Here is a 16,694-nt window from a genome sequence, read left to right on the forward strand (position 1 = left end):
GTAACAATTCTCATTGCCATCAGTGATATACGAGCCTGCCCTTTTCCACATGTGCGCCATTTGGCGGGTGTACAAGGAAACCTCCACGTTATTTGAATATGCTTCACCCTGCCTCCTGCAGAGAGGCTAAGTTTTCATATATGTATTAGCTGGTTCACTTTTCTGCTTAGAAAATTATCTATTCAAATCCTTAGTCCACGTTTCCTTTGGGGTGTTTGTCTTAATTGATTTACAAAAGCTCATTATACGTGTAAAACTTTTACGTGTCATCTGCATTGCCAGTATTTTCTCCCCATTTCTCATTTGCCTATAGGCTTTGTTTAGGGTTTTTGGTTTTTATGCCACACAAGTGTTTTTCTCTTTCTTTTTAAAAAAAATATTTATTTATTTATTTATTTGGCTGTGCTGGTCTTAGTTGCGGCATGTGGGATCTTTAGTTGCAGCATGTGGGATCTAGTTCCTTGACCAGCCATCGAACCAGGGCCCCCTGCATTGGGAACACGGAGCCTTAGCCACTGGACCACCAGGGAAGTCCCATGTTTTTCTTTTTAATGTGGGCAAATATGTCTATCTTTCCTTTTAACTTCTGCTTAAATGTCATCTCCCCTAAATGTTTTATTTAAAGCTCCAAATTATTCCCCTTCCTACCTAACACCAGCACTTCCTAACCTCTCCTCCCTGTTTATCACCATCTCTCATTCCAGAGTTGTGCTGTCAGATACGGCAGCCACCAGCCATGTGTGACTATTAAATAATTGAAGTGTGGCAAATCCAAACTTAAATCTGCGATAAGTGCAAAATACATACTGGGGTTTGAAGACGTAATAATATGAAAAAAGAGAATGCAAAATAAATCCATCATTTTTATATTGATTACACGTTGAAATAATAATATGGATGTATGTGTATATTCATTTCTTTTTTTTTTTTTTTTGTGTATATTCATTTCTTACTGCTGCTGTAACAAATTACCACAAACTTAGTGGCTCAGTAGAAGACACTTCTTTTTTTTTTTTTTTTAATTTTTTGGCCACACCATGCGGCATGTGGGATCTTACTTCCCTGACCAGGGATCGAACCCACGACCCCTGCAGTGGAAGCGCGGAGTCCTAACCATTGGACCGCCAGGGAAGCACCCCGAAGACACATTTCTAAAAAAATTTTTTTTATTGAAGTATAGTTGATTTACAATGTTGTGTTAATTTCTGTGCAGCAAAGTGACTCAGTTATACATGTATATATATTCTTTTTCATATTCTTTTCCATTATGGTTTATCACAGGATATTGAATATAGTTCCCTGTGCTCTACAGTAGGACCTTGTTGTTTATCCATCCTATATATGAGTTTGCATCTGCTAATCCCAAACTCCCAATCCATCCCTCCCCCCACCCCCCTCCTCCTTAGCAACCACAGGTCTGTACTCTATGGAAAACACTTTTTTTTTTTTTTTTTTTTGCCGTACGCGGGCCTCTCACTGTTGTGGCCTCTGCCGTTGCGGAGCACAGGCTCCGGACGCGCAGGCCCAGCGGCCATGGCTCACGGGCCCAGCCGCTCCGCGGCATGTAGGATCTTCCCGGACCGGGTCACGAACCCGCGTCCCCTGCATCGGCAGGCGGACTCTCAACCACTGCGCCACCAGGGAAGCCCCGCCTGTAAACTTTATTCTACTTTCCATCTCTGTGACTGTGCCTATTCTAGGTACACTGTGTAAGTGGAATCATACAATATTTGTCCTTTTGTGTCTGGCTTATTTCACTTAGCATAAGATTTTCAAGGTTCATCTATGTTGTAGCATGTGTCAGAATTTCACTTCATTTTTTTTTCCATTGAGGTATTGTATTTGTATGTTTGTATATATTACATCTCTAGAAAAAGAATCTCAGGACTTTTCCTCCTGTGTGTGTTTTCTTTTTTTTAATTTTAATTAATTAATTTTATTTTTATTTATTTTTGGCTGTGTTGGGTCCTCATTGCTGTGCTCGGGCTTTCTCTAGTTGCGGCGAGCGGGGGCTACTCTTCGTTGCAGTGCACAGGCTTCATTGTAGTGGCTTATTTTGTTGCAGAGCATGGGCTCTAGGCGTGCGGGCTTCAGTAGCTGTGGCACACAGGCTCAGTAGCTGTGGCGCACGGGCTTAGTTGCTCCGCGGCATGTGGGATCTTCCCGGACCAGGGCTCGAACCCGTGTCCCCGGCATTGGCAGGCAGATTCTTAACCACTGCACTGCCAGGGAAGCCCTCCCTCCTGTGTGTTTTTGTCTTGCTTCTTCTTGGTCCATGATGCCAGCTGTGGTCGTCAGTATAATGAAACCAAACTAGTGGGATGGTCTTGTGAGGTTTACAATTTGCCCAGCTCTGTGATCATCAGTGATTTCAAGTTTACCAATGTAACCATGCTTCATCATCACACTTAGAAACTGGAAAATGACTTTGGAGCATAGCCTAACAAGAACTTGGCATGTGACTCTCATTTTGGCATTGTTAATGCTCTTGAGAACATCGTCCTGGCCATTCATGCCAGCATCATGGTGGCACAAAAAGAGAGGCTGAATAATATTCCATTGTGTGGATATAGTGCGTTTTGTTTATCCCTTCATTCTTTGATGGACACGGGTTGTTTCCTAGACTTTTTAATAACTTCTCCTCTCTCCTCAAACTCCTGCACCTTCTCCCTTCCTGCCCACTTTCAGTGGGGACTTTGCTTCCTACTTCACTGAGAAAGGACAACCCATCAGAAGAAAACTTCCCCAACTCCTCTACTCATCTACCCACCTTTTCTTCTATTATTTGGGGTACCAGCTACCTGCTGCTGCATAACAAACAGCCCCAGTATCTAGTGGTGTGAAACAATCCTTGCATTGTAGTCATGGATACTATAGGTCAGGAATTGGAACAAGGCACAGCAAGGACAGCTTGTCTTTCCTCCTTGATGTCTGGAGCCTCAGCTGGCGAGGCTTGCGGACTGGGGGTGTAGAATCAGCTGGAGGAGTCTTCACTCATGTCTGGGCAGATGCTGCTGGCAGTCGCTGGCTGGGACCTCGGCTGAGCTGTCAGCTAGAGCATCTTCATGGGACCTCTCCATGTGGTCTCTCTGCGTAGGCTAGCTGAGCTTCCTCACAGCATGGCAGATGGGTTCCAAGAATGAGTGCCCTAACAGCAAGTGGGAAGTGCCTGGCATTTGATGAGGTAGCCTTGGAAGCCTCACCTCCACCGTACTTTATAGGTCAAGGCAGTCACAAATTTCTGCCCAGGATCAAAGGGAGAAAACATAATCCACACAAAACACACACAATAGGAGGAATGTTGAGGTCACCCTGTAAGAGCATGTGGGACAGGAGAGATTGTCATGGCCACCTCTGGGAAACAGACATTCCCTACTATTGACGAACTACTCTGGAGCCCAGGGACCCTTCCCCTCTTGCCAATTCAAGGACCACACTCCAGCCGTTCTCCCCTCTTTCCTCTGCTTCTCCTCTCGAACTAGGAATCTAGATCATCCCCATCAAACTGCAATTTGATCTTCTCTCACCTTTCTATAAAAGAAAACAAAAAAATTGATTTCCCAGTACCTGTCTCCCACCTGTTCTTTATTTTTCTCCACAGAATGTCTCACCTTTTGACACACTCCATAGTCTCCTTATCTGTGTGTCTAGCATCTGTCTCTTCCATTTAGAATATCAGCTCCATGAGCACTGGGACTTTAGCCTCTTTCGTTCACCATTATATCTTCAGCCCATAGAATAGTGCCTGGCATGTAGTAGGTGTTCAATAAATATTTTTTGAATAAACATTTTGGGTGAAACTGGTAATGATAGTTGCCTCCAGGAAGGGTAACTGGGTGGACAGCAGATCCACATTGTTTAAAAATTTGATTCGATGCCAAAAAAAAAAAAAAAAAAAAAAAATTGAGCTTCCCCCACTTAACGTGAGGAGTGCTTTTTTCCAAACTTCTAAAATTGTGAAATAGAGATACTTTCTCCCACAGGCTTTTAGAGGCTTCTGAATTTTGCACCCTGACCGGATCTTATCCATTTAAATTAATAAATGACATTATTTTTAAAAATTAGCCCAGCACCTGGCACGAAATGAGTCAGAAACTGGAAGTGATGTGATTATGATGATGGGGAAACAACTTTGTGCCTTGGCTGTTTCCACAAGCTGCTCAGCCGCCCTTCCATTCTCCATGCTGGAACACTCAAATCTGGGAAGCTGAGTCTTCTCGGAGCCTCCCTGACTCTGGCCCAGCCCAAAGCCAGCTCTAGAGGTGTTTGATCTGACCACTTCAGAGCCTTCACCTTGGGCCTGCAGCCCATCAGAGGTGGCTGGGGCTGGGAATCCTCCCCAGATGGGCCTTTGAGGATAAGATGAAAGAGGATGGGCATCCTCCCCAGATGAGCCTTTGAGGATGGGATGAAAGAGGCTGGGCTGGATCAGGAAGAGGCATAGGCAGAGCGGAAGCAAGGAGGTAGAGAAGGCAAGCCTTCCTGGGGATGACCAGGACATTTTCTGAGCACCTGCTGTGTACCCAGGCATGTGCTGTGCAGTGCTGGGAACACAGTGGTGACTGGCTCTGCCCTCAGAGGGCAGTAGGGCAGACAGGCCTGTGACCAGACAGCTACAACTTAGAGTGAACAGGGTTAGGGTGAGTGTGCCTGACGCAGTCAAGGAGGGCTTCCTGGAGGAGGAGACTCCAAGCTCCTCAGAGTCTCTGACATCCCTCATGGAAACCTACCTTTTTGGCGCATCTGATGACACTTTCCCTCACTCCCTCGAATCTAGCCACACTGGCCTTTTTGATTCCTGAACTCTCCAAGCTCATTCCCATCCTCAACAGCCATTGCACTTGCTGTTCCCTCCTCCTGATTCTCCCCAGTCCCTCAGCAGGCGGGCTCCTTCTCCTCTTTCAGACTGCAGACAACTCATCCTTGCAGCATTTAGCTGTTTTTTAAGAATTCCCTTGTTTCTAGTTTCTGCTGACTACTCTACTCCCTGCCCTTCCCAGTTAGGATGTGACCTCTCCTCAGCGCCTGCTCCCTCACACCTGGCAGGGCGCCCGACCAACTGTCGATGCCTGGTAAATCTTTGTGACGTGAAGGAAGGAAGCTAAGATCTCTGGGATAAAGCAGGGGCCGGTGAAGAGGTAGGGGAAAGGAGTTCCAGGCAGAGGCAACGGCATGGGCAAAGGCGTGGAGCAGAGAGAGCCCTGGTGTTTCAGAGGCTCTGGGGGAGGTGGTGCGTAGCTGGAGGGAGGAGCCAGCGGAGGGAGGGGGAGAAGGAGGATGGAGGAGGAGGTGGAGAGAGGAGGGAGGGCGAGGGGAGGGGAAAGGGTCAGGAGATGAGCCGGAAGGAGGAGGGAGGGGAAGAGAGAGGAGCTTTTATCCACTGGCCGGTTGCAGAAGGTGGCATCTTATTGGGATCTTTTTATGTAGCGGCGGAGAGGGTGGCCAAGGTGCCTTTTTGGGAGACCCGCCTGTCTGACTGGCAAAAGCCAGGCCTGAGGGACAGGCCTCCCCGCTCAGAGCCTTCTAAGGGCTTCGTGTAGAACATTCCACAGCTGGACCTTCTGAAACAGGCCGTGAAGTGTTGGCAGCCCCATCCGGTCCCCGATCCCGGGTCACTGCCCTGGCCTCCTGGCCCAGGCTCGCCCTCTTCCAGGGCCCAGCTCCCTACGCCAGCCTGAGGCGGTGCTTTTAATAGAACACTCGAAAAAAATATTAATAGGTAATTAAAGGCACATGGCACAGATTTTTAAAGGTACACGAGAGGATACAGTGAAAACTCTCTCTTCTCCCTTCCCCCCTGGGGCCCTTCCCGGGAGGCACTGGGGCCACCAGTTTCTTGGATTTTCTCCCAGAGATAGTCTATCATTTGTAAATACAGATAGGGGAATATTATTCAGGTTATTTACATGATTCGGCACCTTATTTATTTTAGTTTACTTATTTGTTTTTTAAATTGAAGTATAGTTGATTTACAATGTTGTGTTAGTTTCTGGTGCACAACAAAGTGATTCAGATATGTATATATACACATATATATGTATATATATGTATGTGTGTATATATATATATATATCTTTTCAGATTCTTTTCCATTATAGATTATTACAAGATATTGAATAGAGTTCCCTATGCTATACAGTAGATCCTTGTTGTTTATGTATCTGTTAATCCCAAACTCCTGATTTATCCCTCACCCCACCCCCATTCCCCTTTGGTAACCATAAATTTGCTTTCCATGTGTGAGTCTGTTTCTGTTTTGTAAATAAGTTCATTTGTATCTTTTTTTTTTTTTTGCAGCACCATGTGGCTTGTGGGATTGTAGTTCCACAACCAGGCATCGAACCCAGGCGCCAGCAGTGAAAGCGCTGAGTCCTAACCACTGGGCCATGAGGGATTCTACATATAAATGATATCATGTGATATTTGTCTTTCTCTGTCTGACTTACTTCACTAAGTATGATAATCTCTAGGTCCGTCCACGTTGCGGCAAATGGCATTGTTTCATTCTTGTTTATAGCTGAGTAGTACTCCATTGTGTATATATACCACATTTTCTTCATCCATTCATCTGTTGATGGACACTTAGGTTGCTTCCCCGTCTTGGCTATTGTAAATAGTCTGTGCTTTATTTTTTTCCTTAAGTTTAGTCAACAAATATTTATTGAGCACCTACTATATGCCAGGCACTCTTCTAGGCACTGGGGATACAGCAGAGAAGAAAACAGTCAAAACTCCCTGCCTTCGTGGAGCTGACATTCTAGTGGGGGAGACAGACAGTCGATAAATAAAATGACAAGTACATTTTAACATTACATAGTAGGTCAGATGGCACAGTCAGTGCTGCTGATAAAACAGAGAGCAGTCAAAGAAGCTGGAGTGTTGAGGCGGCAGGAGGGTTTCTATTTTTTTACAGGATGCTCAGAGAAAGCCTTGATAAAGGTGACGTTTGAGCAAAGGCCTGGAGGAGGTAAAGAAGCGAGTCATGTGGTTATGTGAAGGGAAGAGTGGAACAGCAAGTGCAAAGGCCCTGAGGTGGGTGTGAGCCTGAAGTGTCCCAGATCCAGGCTGGAGAGGAGTAAGTAAGGCGGAGAGTTTGTGTGTGGGGGGAGATACAGTCCTGTAGATCCTTGTCCATAATTTGGCTGTGCTGTCTCATCTTGCAGCTGTCTCAGTGGTGTGCGGGGGCTGGCTTGTAACAGTTTGTGAGGGCTGATTGCTAAACTTCCGGGAATTTTGCAAGCCTGTTGTTAAACATAGCTTTTACGAAAACTTAAATTCTACGAACTTACAACTGAATACATTCTATTACACAGAACGATGAGAAGTAGTCAATTTATCACTTCCTAATTATTCTGCTACATTTTAATGCTATCTCTGTTCTAGAGGTTACGAAAATCCCACATCATGGTGAGGTATTGAGGATATCTTCCAACTCTGCATTCAGCGAGGTCACGTTGGTAAGCTTAAAATCAGCCGTGACGGGAGTATTTTACACCACAGACGTTGACAAACGCTACAGATCAGGACTGTTTTCTCCCCCAAAGAGCCGACGGTTAAACATTTCCCAGCACACCACCGAAATGCGTATAGATCTGACTTACTCTTGTAAAGCTGCATAGTATTCCAACTGCGTGGATGGGTCATAATGCATTTTGCTGGTCCCTTCCTGATGGGTGCTTGGCTGGCATCCAGTCTCTTGCCAACACAAACAGCGCTCATTTCCCACGTGTGCGACTATAACTGTAGAACCAATCCCTTGAAGAAGAACCGCTGTGTCAGAGGGCATGGGACCTTCTAACGTGAATACCTGTTGCCTAATGCCTTTCCATGGAGGCTGTACCAATTTCCACAGCCACCAGCAAATGGGTCAGAGTGCACAGGCTTCTAATAAGGATGCAAATTTGATTGTATCACTCTGCTGCTTAAACCCTCTGATGACCTGCTGCTCCTAGGACGAAGCCTTGAGGTTCTCCCAAGGCCTAGGCCCCTCATCGTCAGGGCTTGCCCCTTTCTGTTTGCAAGTGGAAGGTTGCACCATGACCCCACTGTGACCCCTCGTAAATTCCACATTGCAGCCACCTTGATAATCTGTTGTCTGTCCCCTGAAATGGGCCATGTCCCCACCCACTCTTGTTTGTTCATGCCTGTCCCTTCTCTGAGAACTTACTGCCCAGCACCTTAATCACCAGGCTAGCTCCCACTCCACTGGTTCTGTCCCTTTTTTTTTTTTTGGTCGGTGCCACATGGCATGGAATCTTAGTTCCCCGCCCAGAGGTTGAACCCATGCCCCCTGCAGTGGAAGCTCGAAGTCCTAACCACTGGACTGCCAAAGAAGTCCCACTTATGTCCCTTTCTGTTTCAAGAGGCTGAAAACCCCAGCGTAACCGTCTTCGGCAAAATCAGGAATTGATTGGCTCATTTGAGTGAAAAAATCGTCGAGTTGGCTGGCTTCAGGCATAGCTGGTTTCAGGAGCTCAGACGATCCCATGAAGCCAGTCTTGGCCTGTCAGTTCTGTTCTCTTCCACATTAGGATCTTTTGTCAGCTTCTGCCTTTAGAAATCCCCCTCATGGTCACAGGAGGCAAAGAGCTGGGAGGTGGAAGGGAAGGTTCCAGGCAGAGAAAACAGTCCAGAACTGGTGCTAGTAAACCCAGATCCTGGCTGGGCATAGTAGACAACCTGATAGCCACATAGGCTCCTGCAGGCTGAACTCCAAGGGGAAGACACGTTCTCTCCCCCATGCTAAATTCTGCAACTCAAAGGCAGGGTAGGAATAGCTGCTTGGGCCCTGGAGGTAGAAAAAACCTGGGTTTAAATCCTGGGGTGATGAAAAATTTCAGAACTAACACTGTGAATGTGCTCTAGGCCACTGAATTGTATACTTCAAAATGTTTAAAAGTGTCAGCAACATGTTATTTATATTTTACGTCAGTACAAAAATAATGAGGCTGGGACTTCTCTGGTGGTCCAGTGGTTAAGACTCCGCGCTTCCACTGCAGGGGGCACGGGTTCAATCCCTGGTCGGGGAACTAAGATCCCACATGCTGTGAGACTCGGCCAAAACAAACAAACAAACAAAAACTGGCTGGTGGTGCTAAAAAATAATAATAAAAATAAAAAGGAGAGAGAAAAGGCTGACTCTACCACTTACCAGCTGTGTGACTTCTCTGTACCTCTGTTTGTTGGGCTATAAAATGAGGACAATAAAAGAACCTCACATGCCTGCTTATTGAGAGGCTCAGGTAGGTTAATACATGCATAGTCCTTGGGGTAGTACCTGGGATATAGTTAAGTGTTCAATAAATGTTAGTTATTATTGTTAAATCAAAATATTGGGTGGATTGCCCAGTGAAATAAGCCAGATGCAAAAGGTAGCTGCCTTAGCTTGTTCGGGCTGCTACTATAACAAAATACCACAGATGGAGTGGCTTATGAATGAATAACACAAATGTATTTCTCACAGTTCTGGAGGCTGGAAGTCCAAGATCAGGGTAAATGGTTGGGTGAGGGGCTCTTCTGGGTTGTAGACTTCTCATTGTATCCTCACATGGGCAGAAGGGACAAGGGATGTCTCGGGAGCCCCTTTTATAAGGGCACTAATCCCAATCTTGAGGGCTCCACCCTCACGACCTAACCACCTCCCAAAGGCCCCACTTCCTAATACCATCACCCTGGGGAGTTAGGTTTTTTTGCTTTTTTTTTTTTTTACCTACATATATATCTATTTTTTTTCAGATTCTTTTCCCTTATAGGTTATTACAAAATATTGAGTATAGTTCCCTCTGCTATACAGTAGGTCCTTGTTGGTCATCTATTTTGTATATAGTGGTGTGTATATGTTAATCCCAAACTCCTAATTTACCCCGACCCCCTTCCCCTTTGGTAACCATGTTTGTTTTCTATGTCTGTGGGTTCATTTCTTTTTTGTATGTAAGTTCACTTGTATCATTTTTTTTTAAGTTTCCACATAGAAACGATATCATATGATATTTGTCTTTCTCTGTCTGGCTCACTTCACTTAGAATGATAATCCCTAAGGCCATCCATGTTGCTGCAAGTGGTGTTAGTCCATTCTTTTTTATGGCTGAGTAATATCTCATTCTTCTTTATCCATTCATCTGTTGATGGACATTTAGGTTGCTTCCATGTCTTGGCTATTGTAAATAGTGCTGCAATGTAGGTTTCAACGTACGAATTGGGGCGGAGGACACAAACACTCAGACTATCAAAATCCCATATTGTATGATTCCATTTGTATAAATGTCCAGAATAGGCAAACCTATAGAGACAGAAATCAGATGAATGGTCGCCAGGATCTGTGGGGAGGGGGTGGGGAGTGACTGCTGAATGGGTGCGGGGTTTCCTTTGGGAAAATGATGAGAATGATTTGGACCTACGCAGAGGTGATGATTGCACAATGTTGTGAATGTACTAAATGCCACTGAGTCATAACACTTTAATATTGTTAATTTTTGTGTGAATTTCAACGCAAAAATTCTTTTACATTGGTACTTTGTTTTTTAAATTAATAAATAAATCAATTAATTTTTGGCTGTGTTGGGTCTTCGTTGCTGCACGCGGGCTTTCTCTAGTTGCGGCGAGCGGGGCTACTCTTCTTTGTGGTGCGCGGGCTTCTCATTGCGGTGGCTTCTCTTGTTGCGGAGCACGGGCTCTAGGCACACGGGCTTCAGTAGTTGTGGCATGCACGCTCAGTTGTTGTGGCTCGCAGGATCTAGAGCGCAGGCTCGCAGGCTGTGGCACACAGGCTTAGTTGCTCCGTGGCATGTGGGATCTTCCTGGACCAGGGCTCGAACCCGTGTCCCCTGCATTGGCAGGCGGATTCTTAACCACTGCGCCACCAGGGAAGCCCTTCATGGGTACTTTGAAAAAAGAAAATTGGATGGAATGTAGCCTGATGTCCTTCTCAGGCTGTGAGACCTTGAAACTTTGTTATCCTGGATGGTTCGGGCCCTTCTCTCTCCCAGGCCTGGTACCCGACCCCCACCAGGGGCCTTAGCTGGCATGGCTCACGGCTCCTCCCCTGGCTCTTGCAATAATTTGCTGTGGGTCTTTTTTTTTTTTTTTTGTGGTACGCGGGCCTCTCACTGCCGTGGCCCCTCCCGCCACGGAGCACAGGCCCCAGACGCTTAGGCTCAGAAGCCATGGCTCACGGGCCCAGCCGCTCCGCGGCATGTGGGATCTTCCCGGACCGGGGCACGAACCCGTGTCCCCTGCATGGCAGGCGGACTCTCAACCACTGCGCCACCAGGGAAGCCCCTGCGGGTCTTTGAACTCAGTTTCCTTGTCTGTACCAAGAGGGCATTGGACCCACTGGTTTCTTTTCTTTTTTCTCTGTTTTCGTTTGTTTGTTTCTTTTGGCCACGCCGCCAAGCTTGCGGGGGATCTCAGTTCCCCAATCAGGGATTGAACCCTGGGCCACGGCAGTGGAAGCGCTGAGTCCTAACCACTGGACCACCAGGGAATTCCCTGGACCCACAGGTTTCTAACATGTCCTCCGATTTCACGGGCCTTACTTGAGCCCAAGGTGGTAACCCCCTTCACCCTACCTTTTCCACCCCCAAGTGCTAACTCTCTCCCCCAGCTCTGGCAGGACTTTGCCCAGGGACTGTTAAACGGACTTCAGACCGCCGCCCTCATCTTGGGCTGCAGACTCTTAACACCTCTCAAAGTCAGGCCGCCGACCCCTCACTCCCCTCAGAAAGTGAGGCAGGGGCTCTTTGGACTTTTCTCCTGGGATCCAGCCGGCTGCACACAGTGAGGCGAGTGACCTCCAGGTCTCTAGCCCCAGGCAGTCAGAGGTGGGAATTGTCTGCAGACTCACAATGTCCTAGTCCTTCAGGCCAGCCGCCCTCAGAGGTGGTGCCCACGCAGTCCCAGGAACACACTGTGTGACTATCTGTCCTCAGAGCTGGCTCCTGCCAGGGCTTCGTCCTTCACACCCCCAGGGCAGGCCTGCGTCCCCTCGGCCTCCCCCTTGTACGGGGCCTGGCTCGCCCCTGACCAGGGCTCTCTAAAGGGAAATGCTAATGATCACAGGAATAAAAGCCTCCCCAATATACCGGCTCTTATTACATTGTCCAGACCCATGCTAAGGGCTTTTGTCATGTGGTTTCGTTTCATTCTCCTGCCACCTCTGGGGTAGAAACTACCTTCATCCTCTTTCAGACACCAGGACCTGAGGCTCAGAGGTGGAATCCTTTGTCCAAGGTCAGCTAAGAAGTGGGAGGGCTCATCTCTCTGGCCCTTCCCCCACGCCCTTGCCCATTATCCTAGCCTGTCTCCCTGGAAGCAACAGATGTCTTTCTCTCCAGGTCACCCGAGCCCCTGGACACCTCTGGGGTCCCAGGGCAGGGCCTGGAGTGATGGCAGGGGCAACTGCCTTGGAAAACAGCTCTTATGGCCTTGGCTGGATCTGGGGGGAGGTGTGGAGGAGAGCACCAGACACACCCACGCTGGGCCTCAAGAAACCCGAGTTACACGTTGTACCACAAGCCACAGGGGCTGGACAGCCTGCAGCTGGGGGAGGCGGGGCAGAGCAGCCCAGACAAGCCAACTTTTAAATAAATAATTAGAAATGTAGGAAGGGAAGGTCTGGGCCAGTCTCCAGTCCCCCAGGCTGCAGCTTCCCAGCCAGACCAGAATGCATGAAGTTCACATGATTCTTGGCCCTGATGGACCCAAGGGTTCCGCTTCTTCCTTTCTTTCCTGTTTCTAAAAGACTCAACCCACATTCCCAGAGTCCCTGCTGTGTGCCTAGCCCCATGCAGGGCAATGCTGGGGGGACTCAGCAGTGGTTGTGACGGTTCCCATCCCTGGTCCAAGGGAGGGCACAGACCCATCCCCAGATAGTGACCACCCAGAGTGGGCAGGGCTGGGATGGGGGCGTCCAAGGGGCTGGAGGAGCCTTGAGGGACACCTGAGCCAGCCTCAGGGTTTGAAAACTCAGGGGATTCCTGAGTGGAAATCTGAAGATCTTGGTTAAGTGAGGAGAAATGCATATGAGAAAAAGAGGACTAAAAATTTGAGGAGGGGGCAGATAACACAGGGGTCCACAGACCACTGTTTTTCAAACTGTTTTGAATTTGAGACGGTTGCTACACAATAGAATGTATATTTTGCTTGCAACACAGTATGTGTATGAACAGGTCTGCACACACACATGTAAATTAAAATGTCGCGATATAAGAATTACTTGTACAATACGCTCTATTTGACATTTTTAAAAATTAACTGCTTGGGACTCACTACTTTATTTCATGCCCTACTAATCGGTTGACACCTGAGGTTGGAAAATATAGATGTCCAGGCTGTGCTAAGGTTGCTTGGACTCCAATCAAAGGAGCAGAATTCTAGAATCAGCAGGTGTGATGTCTTTGGGGCTATTCACTGATACTCCCATCCTCCTCTCCTTCTGGGCACCTGGTGGGATTGTACTTGCCTCCTTTTGGAAGGTAGCCTTGGGGCCCAGGAATCTGCATTTTAACAGATAATGGGAGCTGTGAGACTTGGGAAATTTAAGAAACAGTGACATAGGTGATAAACTCCATGAGGACAGGGCAGAACCCGCCTTGGCCACCGCAGAGACCCCGGCAGGACGCAGCACAGAGCCGGGCACTTAGGTAAGATGTGTTAAATGAATGATTTTTAAAATTTTTATTTATTATTTATATATTTATTTTGGCTGTGCCGGGTCTTCGTTGCGGCGCGCGGCTTCTCTAGTTGCGGCACGCGGGCTTGGTTGCGAGTATGTGGGACCTTAATTCCCCGACTGGGTATCAAACCTGGGCCCCCTGCTTTGGGAGCGTGGAGTCTTAACCACTGGACCTCCAGGGAAGTCCCTAAATGAATGATTTTAACTCCAGTCTTTTTATTTCTGGCTACCTGATCTAGCTCACCATTCCAACTTCATTTCACAGCAGTTTTCCCCAATTTCCACGGTGACCAAATGGAACTATTCTTCGTTTCATAAATTTCTCACCTGCAGGTCTTTGCCCTTGCTGTGTCCTCTGCCCATACCTTCCCTTTTCCTCCTCCCTTCACTGGCTGGCTCTGACATCCTTCCAAATGCAGCTCAGATTGTCCCCTCCTCCAGGGAACCTTCCCTGACCCCACTTCCCAAGTGGCGTTTCCCCTCGGAGCTCCTCCATTCTAGCCCTACTCACTCTGCATCATCACTGTCTGTCTGTCCTGCTGACCTATGAACCTGGGAAGGTGGGAGCAAGGCTCGTCTCAGCCACTGCTGGGTCCCCAGTACCACTCAGCACAGGGCTGGGCACACAGTAGGTACTCAGAAAAGGTTTGGTGAATGCATGAATGCAAATATGAGAGGAGAGGCTTGTTTACCGGTCTGATGGAGAAGGCTGAAACCCTGGAGTTTACTCAATCCCTCCTGCTGTCAGACACTGGTCCTCTCAGGGAGGACAACGTTCACAACAATACCCTTTCCACAGGCGGCAAACTGAGGCCAGGAAGGGCCTTCTTGATCTGTGGGGTTCAGATTCCCACCGCTCACCCCAGCCTCCTCCTGGACCCTCTTACCTCCTTCCTGGAGTCTTTTTTTTTTTTCTGATGATGAAATCTGAATCTGGGTAGGAGGTTTGGCTGATTGGGGAGAAAACTGGCTGAGAAAAGTTGGTCTATTTCTCTCTCCAAGCCTGAGGAGGGCAGGAGGTGGGACATGCATGGCCAATCCTGAACCAAACCCTCAAACCTTGCCCTCTTGGTCCGGACTCACCCCGCACTTCCTGAAGGTTCTGGAATTCTAGGGTCCCCTGAGTCCTGGAGGCTTCTCCCTCCCTCTCCTCCCTGTCTGGCACCCCTGTAGGTGGGCAGTGACTAGACCAAGCCCGGCCCACACCCCTGTCGCTCAACTAGGAACATGGGTCACTTCTCCATCCCCGGGGGGCCCTGATTACCAGGAGGGGCGCCAGGAGCTTGCTGGCCCCCGGCCTGGCCACGAGCTTCCGGGTCCGAACTGGGGCCTCTCAGGCTCCTTTGCTCAGTGGTCCCTGGGACCTGAACATTCCTGCGGAGGAGAACCAGCCTGTGAATCTGTGGGAACTCAAGGAAGAGGCCTTTTTTACTTTCACCCTTAGGTATAATGTTGATCTCAAAAAGGTCATCACAGCTTAAAATACCATGAGGCTGTGATTTGCCAGACACCAACCAAAGCGTTTTATACACATGAACTTGGTTCACCCTCCATGACCCCAGAGGCAGATGCTACCCTTTATCCCTATTTCACAGTCAAGCAAACTGAGGCTGGAGGATTGAGTGACTTGCCTGAGGTCATTCAGCTGCTAAGCCGCGAGACAAGAAGACGGTTTCAGGGTGCCAGTGCTGAGCTGCAAAGCCACAGATTTCCTTCCTGAAAGCTCCCATTCTGAGCAGTTTCTGTGAATTCTTGCAGAGATAACCAATGCATTTGAAACAGAGGTTGTTTTATATATATATATATATTTTTTTTAATATTGTTTATTTGTTTTCCCACAGGTGATAGGGTGCCCTGTCCTATATTCCCCCCAACCCCGTATCCTGCCTTTACCTCCTTAGCAATATTTCTTAATTAATTAATTACTTTTTGGCTGCATTGGGTCTTCGTTGTTGCACTCGGGCTTTCTCCAGTTGCGGCGAGCTCGGGCCACACTTCACTGCGGTGCGCTGGCTTCCCATTGCAGTAGCCTCTCCCATTGCAGAGCATGGGCTCTAGGCGCGTGGGCTTCAGCAGTTGTGGCTCTTAGGCTCTAGAGCGCAGGCCCAGTAGTTGTGGCACACGGGCTCAGTTGCTCCACGGCATGTGGGACCCTCCCGGACCAGGGCTCAAACCCATGTCCCTTACATTGGCAGGTGGATTCTTAACCACTGCGCCACCGGGGAAGTCCCTTAGCAATATTTCTTGACCACCTGATTTGGTACTGAAACCTGCTCTCCACCCATTTCCCCATCTGTCTCATTCTATTTGACGCCTCTCAGCATTCCGTTCACTAGACGTGGTTTGTTGAATGATCGAAGGAACGTAGTACTGAATAGACAGATGGCTAAAGAGTTTGGACTTTATCCCCCGGGGAAGTCACTGGGGTTACTAGATTAGATCTGTGCTTTCAAACATTCCAGGCCCTTTTCAACTCTGAGGCTGTGCATGTACTTGTCCCTTTACCTGGAATAATACTCTTTCCCTGGGCTCGGTCCAAACCCTCCGAATCCCAACTGGGATTCCTCCTCTTCCAGGAAGCCCTCCCAGTCCTGGTCAAGCATCCCTTCCGGGCTCCTTCATCCCAGCCCCGCTCACTCTGTGTTGTCACTGTCTGAGGATGGGTCTGTCACCCACTCTGGACTGTGCTTCCCTGGAGGATAGGGCCAGGACTGTCTTGATCGTTGCTGGGTCCCTGGCACCTCCCAACATAGGGCCCAACACTGATCAGAATAAATGATGGTCCCTTGAAGGAAATGTCCCTGCTTGGGGAGGAGCCAATTGCAGGGTAGCTGGCGTGTCAGATAAGAGTTGAGGACGCAGAGACACCTGAGGTCAAATCCCTGCCCAGGTTGGGGTTAGGCCGCAACAAACCTCATTATCCCATCTGCTTCCAAGTCACTAAAACAGGATTGATCACAAAGATTAGTGAAGATATGATAACTTTTTTTGTGTGTGTGTGTTACGAGCGGGCCTCTCACTG

The 16,694-nt window shown here is 48.2% G+C and overlaps 1 pseudogene; it reads right to left on the reverse strand.

The window, feature by feature from the left end:
• Positions 1 to 1,867: 1,867 nt before the first annotated feature.
• Positions 1,868 to 2,514, reverse strand: LOC132594012 (small ribosomal subunit protein uS8-like; annotated as a pseudogene).
• Between the last annotated feature and the right edge of the window lie 14,180 nt (positions 2,515 to 16,694).

Source organism: Globicephala melas, chromosome 19 (genome assembly GCF_963455315.2).
Source record: "Globicephala melas chromosome 19, mGloMel1.2, whole genome shotgun sequence".
NCBI classification, from domain to species: domain Eukaryota; kingdom Metazoa; phylum Chordata; class Mammalia; order Artiodactyla; family Delphinidae; genus Globicephala; species Globicephala melas.